A 20,031-nucleotide genomic window follows, 5' to 3' on the forward strand; every position below is an offset into this window, starting at 1 on the left:
TTAAAGAGTCTCAGACTATAAGAGAATAAATAAATAGGGCTTCTTCTCAAAAGAGAAGTCTATGTGTATGAATGTGGCTGCTTTGGTTCAATGCTTTGGTAATACTGGAGCTGATCAAAGGTCGTGTACATTTAGTGCTTTGATATCTATTGCAAACTTCCCTCCAAATCTGTTTCACCAATTAAGACTCTCACCAATAGTATAAGAGAATGCCTGTTTCCCCAAATCAAAACAAACAAAACACAGTGTCTTATTATAAGTTCCTCATACTGTTCTTTATATAATATCTGAGACTTAAATTTAAATGGTTTTATTTCAAGGTTTGTGTGCAGCTCTGAACAAGTGATGCAGAAATGTAATGGATTATTCCAATTACCAGTCCACATAAATCCAATTTTTGAATTTGTTTTTGCCAAATGCTTTGCTTTCTTTTGCAGTTGGTGCTTTTTACAAGCTAAACAAATAAATTGCTACTATAGTCTTCATATCTAAGTATTTAAAGTTGATTTTACCATAGCTGATACTAATTCTCATGGCTTCCGTCACAATGCCTCTATCTAGATTATACAATTTAGTCAACAAAAATGATAGGTTAGTCAAACTTCCATTCACAATTACGTACATTTATACATATCTTGTGATCTGAAAGATTATAAATTTCCAGAAGAGACCACAATAATACCTGTGGAAATTAAAGTAAATCCACTATTGTATCTTATCAGCTGCATTATTCATACAGTGGTGAAAAATGTTTTAATAAATACAGCACTCAGGGACGTGCTTGAGAAATGCATCAGAAATCCACGGGTCTGCTGAAAGAAGAGAACTATATCACAATCTACTTTTACCACATCATAATCTATGACAGTCATAGTAAGAGCACTGGTTTCATGTTCTAATACTTACCCAACACGTAATTAATAAAGTAACGCATGGTCATTAAAATTAAATATATTCCTATAAATCCTCCCTAAAAGTATTTTTGTTAACATCTATGCATTCATTTGACCCTTTGAGAATGAATAATTTATAGATACATGATTTTTCCCAGTAGATTTGTAGAAAGGTTTATTTCCAGTTCTTCTCATTTATATAGTATTTTCTGATGGTCAGGAGCAGTTAGCTGTAATTATTCTAACCCAGACTTTCTGGAATATTACTGAACATATGAGTCATCTGGAGATACTGTTACACTATGAATACTGACTCAGTAGTTCTAAGCGATGGCGTAAGATTCTGTGTTTTAAATAAGATCCCAGCAAGGTTCCCTTGCTGCCGTTTCAGATCATACTTTAAATAGCAAGGTGTGGTCCTATGTGTCCAACACAGGTGTCACCAGCCACATGGTGCTACTAAGCACTTGAAATGGGGTGAGTCTGAACTGAGATGTACTTTAAATGTGAATTACATAGTAGATTTATGAAGACAGTATAAAGAAAGGGATTTAAAATATTTCATTAATTACATGTGAAATAATATTTTGGATTTATTACACCAAGTATTATATTAGAATTAATCTTACCTCTTTCTTTTTTAAAAGTTGACTACAAGATATTTGAATTTATGTATTTGTTCCACATTGTATTGGCGGGTGCTAGTCTAGTCTAACAAATTTGACTCAAAACTATGATCAGGAGTAAGATTAATCTAAAGACCTAATTAAAATCCAGATTTTTTTTTCACTTCTACCATGATACAATCTGATACAAAAGTCTCAGAGCTCAGGAATCAAAACAAACATGCAAACAAATAAAGATAAAACAACACGCATCAACTAAGGTCTTCTATAGAGATATAATTTTACCTCTTCTTTGTCTTTCATGCTTAATTACAGTTTTATGCCTCTGAAGAGATACCCAGATCACCACATCTATTTCTAGAATATTCAATCCCAGATTTAGTTTGAGGTAGATGTAAATTTAATTTCTGATATAAGTAAATGTCTTAGCATCACTTATTTAATAATCTTTATCTCATTATGTTGTAGTGTTATGTGTAATTATATTATTCCAGAGATATACAAAATTTTGACTTGGCATGTTTATCAATACTTGATCAACTGATATAACAGTTTTAATCATTTTTGCTTAATTAATATTGACAAATATCTTGTACAACAAGTGCTCCTGCATTTTTATTTTTATATATTTTCTGCTCATTTTTATCTATTATTCCAGTTCTGATGAAATTTTAAACTATTTTTTCCTAAAGCTTGCATCACCTGCTCTCTCCCACCTGACCAAGCAGAAGGAAAACACTGTGTAATTTGAATAAACTTTTCATTAAAGTTATAAATTAATTCAAACTAATTCAATATATCACATCAGTCATTGAACATAGTGAGGAATATGGCATAATTCACTGTGCCTTAAAATTGGCATACACTATATATCCTTCAGCACTGTTCTGTGGATCTTTTTACCTAGGTCCCATATAAGTCAAGGAATAGCATTCCTAAAATATGTATATTGTGGTAATATCAATAAATGGTATTTTCCCAGTAAAATTATTATTTGCAATTGTTGGACTACATCAAAGCTATTGACTTTTAAATATTGCTTTTGTCATTGCCTACCTTACTGACTTCTTAAGAGTAAACACTTTTAGGGTATTACTTAAGTGAGAGACCATCATATCATTCACAACTGATAATTTACCTTTACTTTTAAATCTGTATTTTATAATTAGGTTGAACATAAAAAGAACTTATATTTTATGAGCTAATTTCTAAAAGTTCTTTGAAAACATGAATAAAGAACATGAAAATGGAATTGAATGATGATTATTTAAATTATTGATAATAGATTAAAATATTTTCAAGCTTAAGGTTCAGAAATATTAAGGTGAATATGCCAAAATTATAAACCAAACTTAGCAGAATATTTGGTGTCTAAAAATGTGTGTTGGTGAGAAAAGGGACAAAAGGAAATGGAGATGATGAATATTGTCAATTCTCTGGAAAAAATGAATGAGACTGTAGCTCGGGTAGAATGTCAAAGACAAAAATCTGCTTATGTAGAACTTAGGAAATGAGACATTTACAAATAGTCAAATATTACACTATTGTTAGAATGTGATATATAGGATAATAGAGAACTGTGAGCATAGCTCCATGGAAACACACATCTGGAAACCTTGGTATTGAAACACAAATTGAGCAGTTTGCTATTTAATAGTGCTGACAAATTTGTGCCAAAGACCTGGCTCTTGACCTGGTATTTTGAGGAATGGAAACTGGATCTTCAAATTCTTTTTTCTACTTTTGTTTTTAACTCAAATGGGTGTTTTCAATGAGTTGGAAAATAGAAATTCTCTTTATAAACTGAATGGCTTATAAAGATTTTTAATAGATCTTTAATGAAAAGATCTATTCTATATTGCTAATTATCCACTTTATACTTTAATCATTTAAAAGATCATCTTACTCTCCTTTTTATCATCTTCTACATGATTTCCTTTCTTTTATGTTTATCTCCTAACCCTACTAAATTTTTCATATACCATCATCCCAACTACATTTATATTTCTGAGGATAATATAAATCTAAAACAAATTTGACCCTCCCCATTAAAATTATGCTTTTAAAATAGTGAATAAATGAACACTGGATGAATATTAAGTATCACTATAAAATTGTTCCAAACTCAGCCTGTAGAGGATTCTGGATTCTTTTTTTTTTGGTTGGGGAAGGGGCCATTGGATTGGGGACATAGGAGAAGATTATGAAAGAGAAAGGCATGTTGTTTACTTTCCCATTTTGACTAAGTATCCATAATAACTTTCATGTGAAAATACGTCTCCAATAAGGTAAATATTTCAGTAGCCTTGGTTTTGTTCATCCTTCACTGTCCTGGAGGCTCCAATTCCCATCCAATCCACTAAATTCTTTGATTCCCCTCACCTAATTTCCCTAGTTACCCTGAAAAAAGCAGGGGTAACAAGAAATGAAATAAATATGATGAAAATGATGAATAAGGAAAAACAGGTCTTGTCCTTGGCTAATCTGGTTTGTTAATATTCATTAGGGATACTTAGAACTCTCTAGGACTTATGACAAATCGTTTAAAACTTTGACATCCTCCAGTCTGGTTTTGACACTCATCTTAGGGTCACTATTGCCTTTTAAGAAAGGTAGAGCATTTCCAAGTTGCTACAACTAACAATATATTTCCAATAAGAAGATCTCAGAAATAAAAATTCATATAAGTCTCAAGAAACAGATCTGAAAGTTGACATGTATAGTATATTCTTTGCAATGTTGGAAAAACAAATAAAAATTTTTGTTTTGATTCCAATGGCACTTGCCTTATGTGCACTTGCTCTTTATTATCTGGGAGATTAGGAACTGTGTTCTCTTTTATCTGTGGAATTGTTAAGTGAGTCTGTGCATGTATTTTCCTACAAAAGTATATTTACAAACAGAAACTAACCATATTTTAGAGTAAAACATACATATTGTTAGTAGAGTCTCCTTTACCAAGTGAATTTACCTCTGGTCTTAATACAAGGCATAAAATACCAACAGTAACATCAAGCAAAAGACTGAACCATTCTTTCAATTGCCTCTGCTAATAATTTCAAACACAATGACTGCATTCTACTCAAATTGTTTCAAATTTGAAGCACCCTGAATCAAATGACATGCAAGTGAGATGAACAATAAATGTTCAAATACTTTTAAAAGCTATTGCTATTATAGTATCTGACTTGGATTGTCATATTGATTACAGCTGAGCAATGAAACATACCCACAAGCAATCACGTTTTTCAGTCAATGATTCACTTTGTAAGCTGCTTCTGTTCTCTTTCATAAAGTATACACTTTAGGACTTTAATTTGACTTTCTATATTTTCTCCCCTCTTTTAATGACAGTCTAGAGTCTTAAGCCTTCACCTCAAATCCCTTGATCAATAAGGTTCTGTTTTAAGCAGTGGCTTATAATAAATGTTGTACTGTACCTCTGCATTTACCACAAACAGTTCAAAATGTATTGTAATAAAAACCACACAAGCATTACATAATGCCACACAGAGCACAGCAAAACTTCAAACTCACCTTCTACATGTATATAGCTATTCTTAAAAATTAGTTTAACCAAAAAAATACTGAGTCTTATGATATTTTGAATATGTTAAAGTTTTACCAATAAGTATATTTAGTCTATTCTTTTCTCATTTTTGCCTGTATGTCACTGTTTATTTCTATTATATCTATCTAGAAATAATGTAAAATACATATGTATTACAAAACATTACATTGGCAATTAAGAACAAATTAATTTTTAAGTAGCTGAATAAAAGTTCATGAAAAAAGTGGCCATTTTTATGAGGTTTTTATAAAATAATGTAGGAAATCAGCCTTTCATAAATGCTTATAATTTTGCTAGATTCTGGGGACTATGGGAGAGAAGACACAGAGGTGATGCAGGGTGGGGTGAAAAACTGGCTGTAAGCTGTTTGAGGGTAGAAACCTGATCTTCCATATTTGTATCTATTAAGTGTCAGTGGCATTGTGATGCAAAATAGATAACTGTGTATGCTCTATACATACTGAGTAATATAGCAGTTACAAAGGAACAGGGGATACACTGGTATAGAATCAGACATTTATTTAGATCTGCTTATTAATAAATCAACTTCTTGTGGAAGAAACATTCATATTAACAGCATAATATTCATGGAAGAAACATCAACTTATATAATTGGTCCCACTACAATATCCCTCTCCCTTGAAACTAGATAAGATCTACATCTTCCTCTTGCCAATTCTTCACAGGTCTATTTCTGAAAGTCCAGCATTTGAAATATCTCACATGGAATCACATACAAATAAATTTAAAAATAAAAATCATAATAATGCTTGATATAATTACACTTACAAGAATAACTCAAAAGAGAAATTTTCCAACTTCACAGAAAGCCAAATTAATGAGGTTCTGACAGAGTTTGTACTGTAAATATCTAAGTATGAGAAAATGAGCAAAAATGAAGTAGTCATAAGAACTCCAATAGGAATGATTTTGAATATCAAGGAATTAAAAGGGATCCTTGGAAGAAGAAAAAGAAACTCTACAATATTGTTGCGTAATGACCTTCATATTCACTTTAGGAAAAATTCTAACACAAGAGAAACAAGTCTTATCTTGCTATCAAACTTTTTCAAAGCAACTATTCAAAGAAACATCAACTTACAGTTATTTGTCCTGTTTCAATTTCTAAAACATACTTTTAATACTATTTTATTAAGGACAAAAATAAACTAATTTTCTATATTTTATGGTGTTATTTTATAAGAAAATATCCACATCAAACTTTTAGAATGATTTTTCAGTAAAATATGTTAATGCCTGTTTTATTTCAAATGCATTTTCTTTACACAGCCTGATTTATTAACACATATTCTTCATCGTGAATAGTTTCTTACATTCTATTAATATCAGCTTTGCCTACAAGTGAGGACTTTCGGATACCTATCACTTGATTTAAACTTTGTTTTTAAAAATATTTCCCAGGCTAAAAACCTACTTATTTCTTTCTGGGACTATGTTTTTCAGTTTAACATACATCTGTAAAAAGGTTGTGTGTCAGGAGATTTATGAGGCTCTTACAAGTGAAAGAATAAAAATTTTAGTCTCGCTCTCAGGAAATTTAGAATTTAGTAGAACAAAGTCAGTACATTGTGTTAAGTGTCTAGGCAGCAATACTTTGATTCCATGGTGCTATGAAAATACATTGAAAGGGGAAATCTATAAAAATCACCAATATTTCTAAAAGTTAGACAAAACAAGTATGTTAATATATACTGATATTAATATCTCATCTCAATATACTGTTGGCCTCTCTATTAAAATATATCTTACAATGAACTCAGTCTTTTACCTCCAAACATCCCAATGAGCTCTTCCAACTCTAGACGTCTCCACTTCCATTATCAATACCAAATTCTAACAAATCTTGGTCCAAAAGTTACCTTTGTCTCCTTCTCTTTCTCTTCACACTACTCAAGTCAGTAAAAAAAAATAATAATAATTCTTGCTCATCCTTCCCTTACGTTTGCTGTTGACTAATCATTCAGATTTGAATTCCCAACGCGACATTATTCCAGGTCCTCATTGTCTGATTAACTCATCAATACAACAAATATATATTGGATACCTATTAATTCATTTATGTAAAAAGTATCTCTTGATGTTACATGGAAAGGACAAAGAATCACATTCTTAATGATATTTGTACAGCCAAATTGTGGTGATTTGAAAAAGAGATGGCTCAGAGAGGACTTTGCCATTCATGACAAAATAAAAACAAAAAGCCAGGAGTAATGTTATGGGCAGAAACAAAAGACCCAGGTAAGCTTTAGTCAGCTCTATTGCCAATTTAATCTGAGTATATATATTCTGAATATATTTATCCACTACTCAATTTAATCATTAAATCACCCATCTCCCCTCTCTTTTTTCATTTCACCCACTTCTTAAAATATGGCCCTCTCCTTTAAAGCTTCTCTGGAGCCTACTCTCTTCCTAGTCAAGCTTAGGCTGATTAATTTATAAGCCTGATATAGAATTTACTCTCATGGAAATTCTGAGTTACAACATTCACCTTATGAAATATCTTACACTCTCAGTGCCCTCCTTTTTGATGTTCATCTTTTGCTAGAGGTTATTTCCTAAGAAATGATTCATGGGAGAGAAACCTTGTTTGATATCATGCATATAGGATAATGTATTTTACTTCACATAGCTCCCCGAAAGACAGATTTTAAAGGTATAAAATTGGTGGTTCAAAATTATCTGCCTTCACAACTTGAAAACCACTTTCCAATGTCCTCTCATGTACATTTTACTGATGAGAAATCAGCCAAATAATTTTCATTCCTTTCCTAGAATTTTTGCAATTATCTTTTTATCCTGAGAAGTGTTGATGGACAATTACAATCTACCTACAACTTATCATTCTTCTGCTCTTTCAAATTAATTGATTTTGTTAGTAGCATTTTCATATATACATACATAAACTCCTACATGAGAAACTGTCAATGATAGTTATTAGTACATAGATGTTAATTTCATGAAAGTAAATTTCAAAGAATAATTTATGAAAATATATTTTATGAAAATAATACTCTTTAACTATATGTATTGTGTGTTTATGCAGCATCTGCATAGTACATCTTCTATGGGTCTCTGTTTCATATTCTCCACAGTATTGAAAATAATTATCAATATACTATAAATACTAAATGCATTCATTTTTGTCAATTTGAGATATAGCATGGGGAGTGGAATTATTTCTTTAAAGCTCAACAGCAATTTAATTAGTTACAACTCACTATTACTGATTACTATGGTCAGCTGTGAGGGTAACAATCAGTATAAGATATCATGTTTCATAGTGAGGATATGAACAGTGTGTACTATTTTCTAGTACATTTGTGATGCCCTTTAGAAACTCAGAATTCTTTTTTCAGATATATTCACTTATCAAATTATACTCTTTTTTCGTATTCATCACATATATGAGGTTTAAATCAAGGTATTTTTGTCTATTCACTTTGTCAATTTTTCTTCTTGATCTATAAGATCAGTATGCAAGGCTATGTCACTTTTCCACGGCACATTAATAATCAAAGAGTAGTTTTTCCACCAGGAGGTGTGTCAGGGCAATTTGACAAACAGTGCTTTGAAGGATCATGACCTTGGAGGTCTCTAGTAAGCCAATTTCTGAATTTGAAGAGGTTGTCAGATTGAATTTCAAAGAACAGTATATTAATGTCCATGATTAAGACTGGAGACAGCCTATGCAACGGTTTTTATTTTTTTAATTAGACTGTAATTAGATAATAAGGTCCATACACAACCAATTAGAGTCAAAATTGTCTAATGAAAGGGGCATGGTGTACATAAGAGTATGTATTTGTGCCTTTGCTTTATGTGTGTTTTTATGTGCGTGTTGGAAAAGCCACAGATGTGGTTCAATTTTCACCCAGTTCAATTTTATAAAATGATTAAAATATTTAATGGGTATGTTATTCAAATCATAAGCTTTGCCACTGCAGAAGGTGAGGATGTGTGACAGGAAAAGTTGAAGCTGAGAGTGTTTGCTTCATCTGTTAAGATCAAATCCAAGCAATCTTAATTTCCTGCAGCATAAGTGATAGTCATATGAGTGGATGGTAAAGACACTGTGTTGTAACTTCTCTACAATTAGCATGGAACAGTATTATTATAGTTTATCAATTTAAGGTCACTACTATAAAATTTCTTGAATTTCTTTGAAAATTAATTTTTTTTCCAGAATGGTGAGAGGAGTATTTAGGGGAAGTATGAGAAGATTTCCAAAAGGTGAAACTACCAAAAAATGTATGTCTATAGGGCATTTAAGTTATATTGATGACAGACTGGTAAAATGAATTTAGTATTTATGATACAGGCCATATTCCCACTGAAATGCACCTCTGCAAATACTTACACACATAGTTGACATTCATAGAACCAACCACTGTTCCTAAGTAGCTAATATCATAAAGATTAATATTCTGGGAGATAAATATTATTGCACAACTTCACATTTCACAAAAAATATTTTTACTAAGGGAGAAGAATTCATGAAAGCTCTTTTTAAGAGGGTATTTCTCCTTGTATCCAGAGGCATAAATCTCATACATAACTGAACTGTTATTCAGATTACTCAAACTGTTGTCCAGGTCCATGAAATTATAAAATAGAGGTTTCTTGAGTCCAATTCCCAGTTTCATGCTGGTATATAAAACATCAAAGTTATATTACCAAATTTAATAATGACAATGGGAACTACAGTCATTCTTCAACTGGTCACACTGTAAGAGCAGAACTATTCCCCATTCTACAAGGACAGTAAATAATGTAGGTGTTGTATGACAATCTCAGAAAGAAAATAGTACTCATGAATTTTAAAATGCTAACCCTCCTTCTTTAAGTCATTAATGTAATAACATTTCTGGCTAAATCTCTAAGCTATGTCTCCACTTATATTTGCTTGATGTTCTTATTTAATTTCTCAATATACAGAAATTTCCACTGAAAAATATAGCCTTAGACTGGAGTTTACTTATACACTTAATCAGTTAAAGTATTTTTTAGGTTTATACCATGTTGCGCAATCTTTGCAATGCAGTGAAGATAGAGCTCTGTATCGTTTCATCAGTATCCCTGGCTCTTGGAGCTTATAATGTAACTGTGCACTGTAAGTTCAGTGTGATGCATGGAAAACAGGGGAAAAAAACCCAAAATTCTGTGAAAGAAATAGAGAGACAATTGTACAGGTAGGGAGAATTTCTGTAAGAAATTGCTATTTTTGCTGAGATATAAAGGAATAAACAAATGCTAAGGGACAAAAGAGGGAAATGATCGTAGGCAGAAAGAATGGCATATACTCTGTGGCAGAAAGAAGTTTTGGAAGTTAAATAAAGTCAAGGATGTCACTTTGGTTGGATTGTTCTGAATGAGAATGAACAAAAGGCAGACGATGCTGGAAAAATAACCAGAGCAGCTCATGTAGGTTGTCGCAGGCCACAGGAAAATATTTGAATTTTATTCCAAGGACAATGGGAAGCAATTCGAAGTTTTTAAAGTAGGGAGGCAGATTTATATTCTATGTCTTAATTCAGGCAAACTGAATTTGGTAATTTGTAAGTACTTTCAAGTATCTTGATTCTAAGTTTGAGGTCATATAAATAATTGGGCATTTCAAATTATAATTGGAAAGTTAACAGATGTATAGTAGAATCAATGCACACATCTTTACAACATTATACAATGTAAAGGGTCAGAACTGAATGACTCTGAAAGCTATGGTCAAAGAATATATAGAACAATGCATTCTATTGAATGCATAGAACAATGTTGGGAAGGATATGTTGATAATGGTGATGAGGTGGCTAGGTTTTTGGGTGAGAGTGGTAAGGGAAATTAGAAGTATTCACTTTCTAGTGTTTGAATCTTTTACAAGACTGGTTAATATTTTAAGGAAACCAAGAGGCTTCTCCTTTTTAGTTCATTTGTCCCTTAAATAGGGCTATCACTGAGAAAATGCAAAATTTTGTTGCTGTACAAATAATGTTGCTAGAATTGTGAGGAGAAGTGTAGTAACTAAACCAACTCAACTAAACTAGAAATTTACTATTCTCCTGGCTACCCCCTTTAAACTTCATGGAATGATATGTTTCTTTCTTGGTTTATTTGTAGCTTACAGTTTTTTTCCTCTGGCTTGTAATTATTTTTTTATTGAGATTGTGTGACCACCTCCAGTTCTTCAGACAGTTTAATGAATTTTTTAATGTATGCACTTAATAAGTATATTGGCTAACATTATATAAATACTCTATTATGCATTTACTCATTTCCTTATGGTTGTGCTATAGAATTTCCAATGGTTTTCTATCATAAATAATTTTAAAATGAATGTCTTTTTTAAAAAGTCCCATTTGAATTTGTTATACACTTTGGTCATGTTCTAAGAAGTAATCAAATGCTTTTTGGAATTACTATACCAATTTATACTTCTACAAATAACATGCAAAATTCTGCTTCATTAAAGTATATTGAGGTGAATACATAGAGAAGGAGGGGGAGAAAAAGGTGGAGGGAGACAGAGAGAAATACATATATATTTAGAATATTGTAACTAAAATATTTCATTATTGTTTTAATTTGTATTTCCCTATTAATTATTGCAATTGAACATTGTTCATGCTTATTAATCATTAGTACCTTATTATGTATAAAGGTACTAATGTTTAATTCCTATTGTCCAAATGTTTAGATATTTGCACAATAAGATATTTGCACAATAATTTCTTCTCTTTGTGCATTAACTATACACATTGTATTCATTATAAAAGCGGTGATAACAACATCAAAACAAGTCATAATTACTCCGTTTTTTACATTTATAATGGCTCGCTTTCTAAAATAATTGTTTTTTTCCCTCTGTTTTCATACTTTGAACACTCTTTTTACTTCTTCACCCTCTGCTCACAACCTTACCTCACACTTCACAAGGATTAAATAGTCAACAAATGGTAGCTTCCTCCAATTTCTAACACCATAGTAACAAATATAAATAATATCTGTAACTACCTTTACCACATCCTTCTCATCTATTGAACAAAGAATGCAATTTTGTCTTCCTTCAAAGGCCAGTTCTCTCACTATTCTGGATCCTTTCCAGGCTCTTTATTTCTTGTTTTCCTTGAATATTAAAATTACCCACTCTACTGAATCATTCTCATCAATATTCAAACATGCTCCAGGCAATCCACTTTTTAAACAAACAAAACTGAGCATTCAGAGCCAATTCCCTTATATCTCAACTTATTCTTTATGTACCACCCTGCCTTTTATACATGCAGACATCCCCTTCTAAGCCCACTGCAACTGTACGTCTATCTCCAAATGTCATCGATAATCCTGATGACTCCCATGTTGTTAATTTCTATGATTATGTTTTATACTTCTTTAATTTCATCTTATTAGTTTTAAAAACAATTAAACTTTCATATTTAATTGCATTGATTTCTGTGAGGCAACTGTGTTTTTTCCTCACATCTCTTTGGAAGGGTCTTCTAGTAATAACTTTTGTGACATGGCATCATATTGTATCATCATGTGTCTAAATATAAACTGTATCTAGACACATAAATATTTTACAGTGTTTTAAAGTAATTCATAGTTGGTAGAATCTCATTTATGTGCATATTTAAATAAGTTGTTTTGAAAGAATCTGTTTTGTATTATGCAAAACTGATTTCCTATAGTATTAGTTTTATATAATTATATGATCTTCTCATCATTTAGATTATCTACTTAAGCAAGTGTTTCTGTATGTTGGCACCTAATTGTGATTTCTATCTTCTCCAAACTTTTTCAAAATATTTTAGGGACTTTTTTTGCTTAAATACATTCATATTTCAAATAATCATATTAGAATACATTATTTTCTGTTTTAGGTTAATTTCATTTAATAGAAGAGGACTACATTTGTTAAATTGATAAATGTTCACAGAATTTAGGTCTGGTTGGCATGTAATCATATTATGAATTTGCCTTTGAGATTGGTCTCTAAACTCTAAACTCTCTCTTTACACAGGTTACTATCTGCCAAGAATCATAAAATATTTTACTTATGAACATAAATGCCATTGGACAAAGACTTATATAAATTAAATTAATGCTAGTATCTTTTTAATAGTGTTGTTTTTTTTAACTATTGTGAATTTCACTTTGACTGAATTCTTATAGAGCATCAGAACTGTATTCTTCTTTGTCAAAATTGTTTCTACTTGTTAACAGAGTTATAAAAGGAGCATAATATAGACAAGACATGAAATGTTAGATCAAAGATACGTTAAAAATCTTGACTGTGTATTTTTTTTTACCAGTTTTATATTAAGGCACCTCAAATTTCTGAATCTTAACTTTTCACCCCCAAATATTAAATCATGGAGTTTGGAGCAATGGAAAGTGGAAGGAGAAGAAGTGGAAGAGTAGGAGTAGGAAGAGGAGGAGGGTAGAGGAGGGGGAAAGCAGAAAGAGGAGGAAACAAAAACCCTATAGTAACTGTTAACACTGAGTTCTGAGTTGGGAAGAGAGGTAACAGTATCAGCTGATACATGTAATTCTTGAGGGGCTATAGTCTGGAAAGATGAGGTTCCTATTTAAATATATGTATATTTATTTATATTAAAGTATATTTATATGTTTGAATTCAGGGCACACAAAAACAATTTGCCTTTGTTTAAAAACCTGTAATTCATTTTTAAAAGTAAGTATAGCTCACATATTTACCCATTCTGAAAAGCACAGACATGGAATGCAAATCTACTATGTAACAGATAACAATCAAGGTCAACCATGGATATCTCTGTTGGAGAGTGACCCCTCTCCTGTGAGCCTCCTTTCTGTTCAACTGCTTGGCACGCAAGTGTTCCAAACATAAAATGAATCTAAACATTATATCATGCTATATAGGAAATGACTGTATTCTTCCCAAGTCTGAGGTGTGAAGCCATTCTTTGTTAATATTTCTCCTATTGCTTCCATGGCTGTGTCATCATAGACCTCTGAAGTTATTATCTTCCTTTAGTACCTGAATTGGTAGGCTTTTACCAAGTGCCCAAACTTGAAAATTATTTCCATACTGGATAACTGATTGCTCTGTAGAGGACTGGATCAATATTATTGGCCTTTACTGAGATAGAGAGTATGAAAAAAAAGTAGGTCTGGTTATACTTTGACCTTGTTCAGTCTGAGATGCCTACTAGACATCCAAGGAATGAAGAACGAGAATTTGGGTATACAAGTGTCACTCAGGAGAAAAATCTGAGTTAGAAATGTAAATTTCAAAGTAAACAGAGTACCACTGATTTTTAAAGCCACAATCCTGGATGTGATCTTTGAATGAGTAAATATAGATAAAAGTAGGAGATGATGTCTGATTCCTAAACTGTTCATGTACTTACGGTTTATAAAGAAAAAGTGAAGCCACAGATGAGATAGATATAAAAACAATGATAAAATAATGGAGAGCCAAGAATAGATCTACTGAAGGCAAAGTTAAAAAAATATTTCCAGAGTGAGAGAGAAGCTATATTAAAGGCTACGGAGGAATCAATTAAGAAGATTCAGATTGACCAATGGATTTATGGAGATGGTGATAAAGCAACTGTAAGAATGATTCTATTGGGTATCACAATAAATTTGAAAAACAAATCCTATTTAAAATTCTCGTATTAGATTATCAAAACTTTTTTGCAGTGTTAAAAATTAAGTTCATTAAAAATATAATACAAACATTTAAATATAGAAAAATTAGAATAGCAAGATTAATTTTAATTAAAATTTCAAAAGTAGAGTTCTGAAAATCGCTTTAAATTAATAAGCATAAATTAATACAATAAATATACAAATGTGCACAGTGTAGCCTCAAAATTGAAATTCAAAATTTTTAGAAATAAAAGAATAATGTAATATAATTGACAAAGAAGAGAATGGTAAATTAATGTAAGTTCATAAAATCTAGTACACATCCTACTATATATTGGTACTTGATACATGATAAATTTCAAATATAAACTCAGTTGGAAAATGATAAGCAGACTAAGTAATTGAATTGACATTGCCTGGAAGAAAAAGAAAAACTACGAAAGAAATACACTTATTTATGCATTATTAACAGTTATTTCAAATTTTTAAAGATATATTTGCCATGTTTTATAAAGTGTCTCAGATCATAGAAAAGGAAGGAATGGTACACAATTCCTTTTCTAAGCCATTGTTAGCAATAACAATATCTGTCAAAAGTAGCTCCAAAAATGCAGAAATTTCACCTTGGTTCAAGAATGTTTTGAAATAAAAACTGAGACGTGGAGTAGGTAGGATGATCCAAAAAGTAAGGAGGTAAGGCAGAACAAAAACTTCAAAAGGATGTTGTTAGATAAAAGAGGTTCCTCATTGTGGTGGATGCTTTTCTAAGATATCCATTAAGTGCAAAAAATATGAAAATAGGGAAATGCTATACTATACTGTATGAAATTATTTAGCAGAAAGGCAGTAACTCACTTACAGAGTCTAATCATTTAAAATGGACCCAGTTTCTTAAATTGCAAAATTTCACAGGGTGGTTAAGACGACTCAATATGTAAATTGCTAAAGAAGTCTGGTAGAAAATAGATATTCAATGTATTTCTTTGCTTTACATTCTTTTTCTGAGAAAAATGCACAGTGCTACCAGATATTTAATGGCACATACCAATTGTATACATCTTTTAACAATTTTCTTTGTCCTTTCTGTCCTGTGAACGATCACCAGGAACACACATAGTAATTTTTATCTCAAGGGCAGAAGAAATGAAGTGGGGCTAAACTTTCTATGGTAAAGAAGTAGCAGTTATATTAGCAGAGATGGAGTGGAGTGGATATTAGATCATTTGTGTGATTTGGATAGTGTTTCAGTTTTTCTGTGTGCTCAGTCATTATTACTGAGTGGTCTTTTTTTGTGTTTTCACTCCATCATAGCCACAGAATGACCTTGTATGCTTTTAGTATTCTATGAAATTGTTTAGAGTCAACAGGAGTACATAGTCACCTAGCTATTTGAGTCAGGACAGCTCTGCTGACTGTGGTCAGGGGCTGCTTTTTGTATTTGTCATAAATTTTGCTGATATCACATTGTTTAACATTTACAAAGACTTATGCCATGTGAGAACAAAAGTAGAAATTTTAAAATCACCTATATTCTATATTAAAAGGATTGCAACATATACAGCATGCATACAGATTCAATTAATGCCTAATTTATGAGAAAAATAAGATCAAATTATTTTAAATATAAATGTAAAATATATATATACATTTATGTAACTATAAAATATATAATATATACCTATTTTAGATTCAACTAAATATTAAAAGCATAATTACAAAAAATATTTTGTTAAAAGAGAGCCACTTAAACTTAGAGATACACAAAAGATGTGAACTCAAATATATCCTTACTTTTCCATCTTTTCTGTTGTCTATAAACTGAATATAAAAGCACTCTGACTTTTGAGAAAAGTCTGTCAACATTTTGTGTTTTTCTGTATATTCAAACTTGAATTTTTCCATAGATAATCAACATTCGAAATGTGTTCTGCTCAGTTGCCTGACTTTTTGGCCCTGTTTCCACAGAAATATAGATCAGATGGGTTAATATAAGGGAACGGATCTTTTTTAAAGATGACAATGTGTCATATTCTTGCTTTCTGATACTTAACAAGCCAGTACCTACTTTCCTTGAAAGAAAATCAGAATCAGACTGAAAAATGCCCCCTATGCTTCTGCAGTACTTTCAAGATTTCTATGATGGCCAACCTTTTGGGGAACATGAGGACAGCTTTTGAGTATGAACTGTTCTGATATTTGGAATTTTAGGATGCCTGCAATATCAAAGCAAAAAGGAGAGTTGTTAGTTCTGACTTATGAGTATAAAACTTTTCAGTCTTCCCAATAAGGGGAGGAAAGCATACTGCTGAGTGAATACCATATCTGCTATCATTGATTTGTTCACTGTGAAATGTGATTGTTTTTCTCCTTGAAACCAGGAGTAACTGGTGAAGTCATTATCTACTTCATCGTTATTATACTTCATAATTATTTATGTCAATGATTGAGAATGTGAGTGCATTATTATTTATTTATTTTTGGATAAGTTGACAGTACAGGAAAATGTTTTTAGTACTAAATGATTTTCAGTAGGGACACAAGAATCAGCAGAGTTGTTGTAAATGCTCGTAAACTAAAAGCTGCGGGGAAAGAATATGGGTAATAGATACGAAGTAATCCACGCCTTCCTAAAGTTTACCCCTAAAGGCTGTGGGTAATATTAGTTATAAGCAAGTTTTCCTTGCCTTTAGAAAAACAGTTTTTAAAGATCTCTGCATGTATCTTTTCATTCTATTGTTCTCTTCTTTAAAGTTTACTTTGTCACTTCTTGTAAATTATTTTGAAGAATGAATTTTAAAGATAGTTACATATCTACTGATACTGGATTATTAAATGATCATTTTTGTAATTGTTGCTTTAAAAAAGGTCTTCTGAAAAAAAGAAATCCTTAATTTAAAGGAATGGATCTTTGATGGTAGAGGAAAACAAATATGAGATTAAAAAATGTTAAGTTTGATAAACTGTGAAATAACACAGGGAATAAAGAGCCAGATAAAACTGGCTTTAAATAACTCCTCCACCACAAATATAAGTGGTAACAAAGTTCCTAATCTCCTTGAACCAATTTCTCATTTTTAAAGATTAATATACAAATAGTTGTGTCTTACTAAATTCTTATTCATGTATATACTAAAAATCAAAGATGGACAATTTTGTATGTCACAACCTGCTATTTATCTTTTGAGAATGATTGCTTTTAAGGTTAATGAGGAGTATTATATAAAACATTTGGCCATAATAAAAACTTATTAAATTTGCTATACTCCATAATATCTAAAAAGGGTTTTAGGTTTCTTAACTCATCTGATGTTGGCTATTAGTGTCTGCAAGTCCTTGCTCAGGATGAGCAATTTTATAAACACAAGTGAAAGCATCATCAAGATACCATCCTGCTTTAACATCAAATGAAAATAACTCAGATCTACATAGAAGGTAAATAAAATCTTTGTACTTACTATTTCAAAGAACCCTAAACATATCAGAAGAGGAAAGAACTTAGAATTTCAGGCCTGAAAGGAGTCAGTGGGTCTCTCAGGCCATATATAATTCAGATAAACGTTCTCATTAATCCTCTTTAATTCGCCAATGTTTACATAATTATCCAAAATAATAACAATTCTTGTAAGGAAAAGAGTATTTATCAGAAGTCTTGTATCTGACAACATAGCCAGATTCTTTATAACCTACTGGGCTGCATGATACAGGAAGCCTTTTGTCTTTTACTTAATTCTTTTAATTTTAAATGTGGTTAAGGAGATCTATAAAGTTTAAGCCATTGAGACAATTAATGTAACTAGTAAACAGATGACCAGAAACATTAACCAATTGATCTTTTTGGGTTAATTCTCTCTCTCTCTTACAAAGATATAATCAGTTAATTCTTAGAGCTCCTTGTACCTATAAGTCATATTTACAAGAGATGGGAGTCTGGTATAATCAGAATCTTGCAATCATTCATTTGAGATTTTGTTTAAAATTATACGTGCTACAGAGAATTTATTAATCAATTCAATAGGTATCAAAAGCCAGGAACTCTTTTAGATATTAATTATCCAGTGATGAAAAATGCAGGAATTTTTCTGCCTTTAATAGACATTCCATTCTAGAATACTGATACACATGTTAAATTAACTGATCTCATTTAATTGTGATTGTTTATAAGAGAGGAGATCAGGACTGACTAATAATAATAGTAATAATAATTAAACTTCATTGAGTACCTGCATTGTGATAGGCACAGAGCTAAATAAACACTACACTGCATTATCTCATTTAAATCTTAAAAAACCCATATCACTTACACAGCACATCTCCCTGGGTTTATAGACGAGAAAAAAGAAACATAAAAAATTAACTAAGTCAGATTATGTCTCTCAGAAAGGAGATTATCAGTAAATGAATATGAGGTAGAATTTGCTTTGTGGTATTAGAGTATTAGAGAAGGCATTTAGGATATTAATAAAATATTTTGCCATTTTATGCACTATAAATTGACAAATAGTTCATAAGACCAGGATGGCTTGTACTTTAAAATGGTTTCAAGCACAGCCAATTGTTTAATTGACTTTTTATTTTTCTAATGTATTCTTCTGTGCTGTGTATTCATAGTAACTGGGCAGACTGACAAGAGCAATGTATATTTTACGAATAAACATCTGAAGAAACCAAGACACACAGCTGCTGCACATGTCAGTTTCCATCATTTGTGATACTTGCACATTGCCCGTTATGTGCTGTCCTCAGAAGGCACGGGAAGCAATCATTGCTCTCATAGCAATAATACAGGGACACTGTATGGGCTCCAGAGGAGGCGTTCTGCTGATCACGGTGGTATCCTCTACCTTAATTATGCACTATATTTGCATTATTGAGAGTACAATTGCTGCCAAGGAACTGTTATGATGTCAATGCAATTACACTGATATTATGCTGTTTCAGCATTGTTCAAATGCAACATACTTACCATGCAAAATTTGATCAAAAAGGCAATAGGATATTTGTATCACCCCTATCAAAAGGATATTTGACATAAATCAAATGTGCACACTTGAAGTTTGCTAAGGAATCTAAATAGAATTTTATAGGCTTGGTAAAGAGTAAATGCACGTGCAGGTTTTTTTTTTTTTTCTTCCTGTACCAAAAAAGATTTAGTTTGAAATTGCTAATATTCAACCATTTGTGACTGTAAAACGCAATTTCACATGATTCTACCCTGTTAAAAAACAATGGCTGCTGAATTGCCTATGTCCCTGGAAATACTGTGTTTGAGAGCTGATATAATTGTTCA

This window comes from Camelus dromedarius, chromosome 20, assembly GCF_036321535.1.
Source record: "Camelus dromedarius isolate mCamDro1 chromosome 20, mCamDro1.pat, whole genome shotgun sequence".
Classification (NCBI taxonomy): domain Eukaryota; kingdom Metazoa; phylum Chordata; class Mammalia; order Artiodactyla; family Camelidae; genus Camelus; species Camelus dromedarius.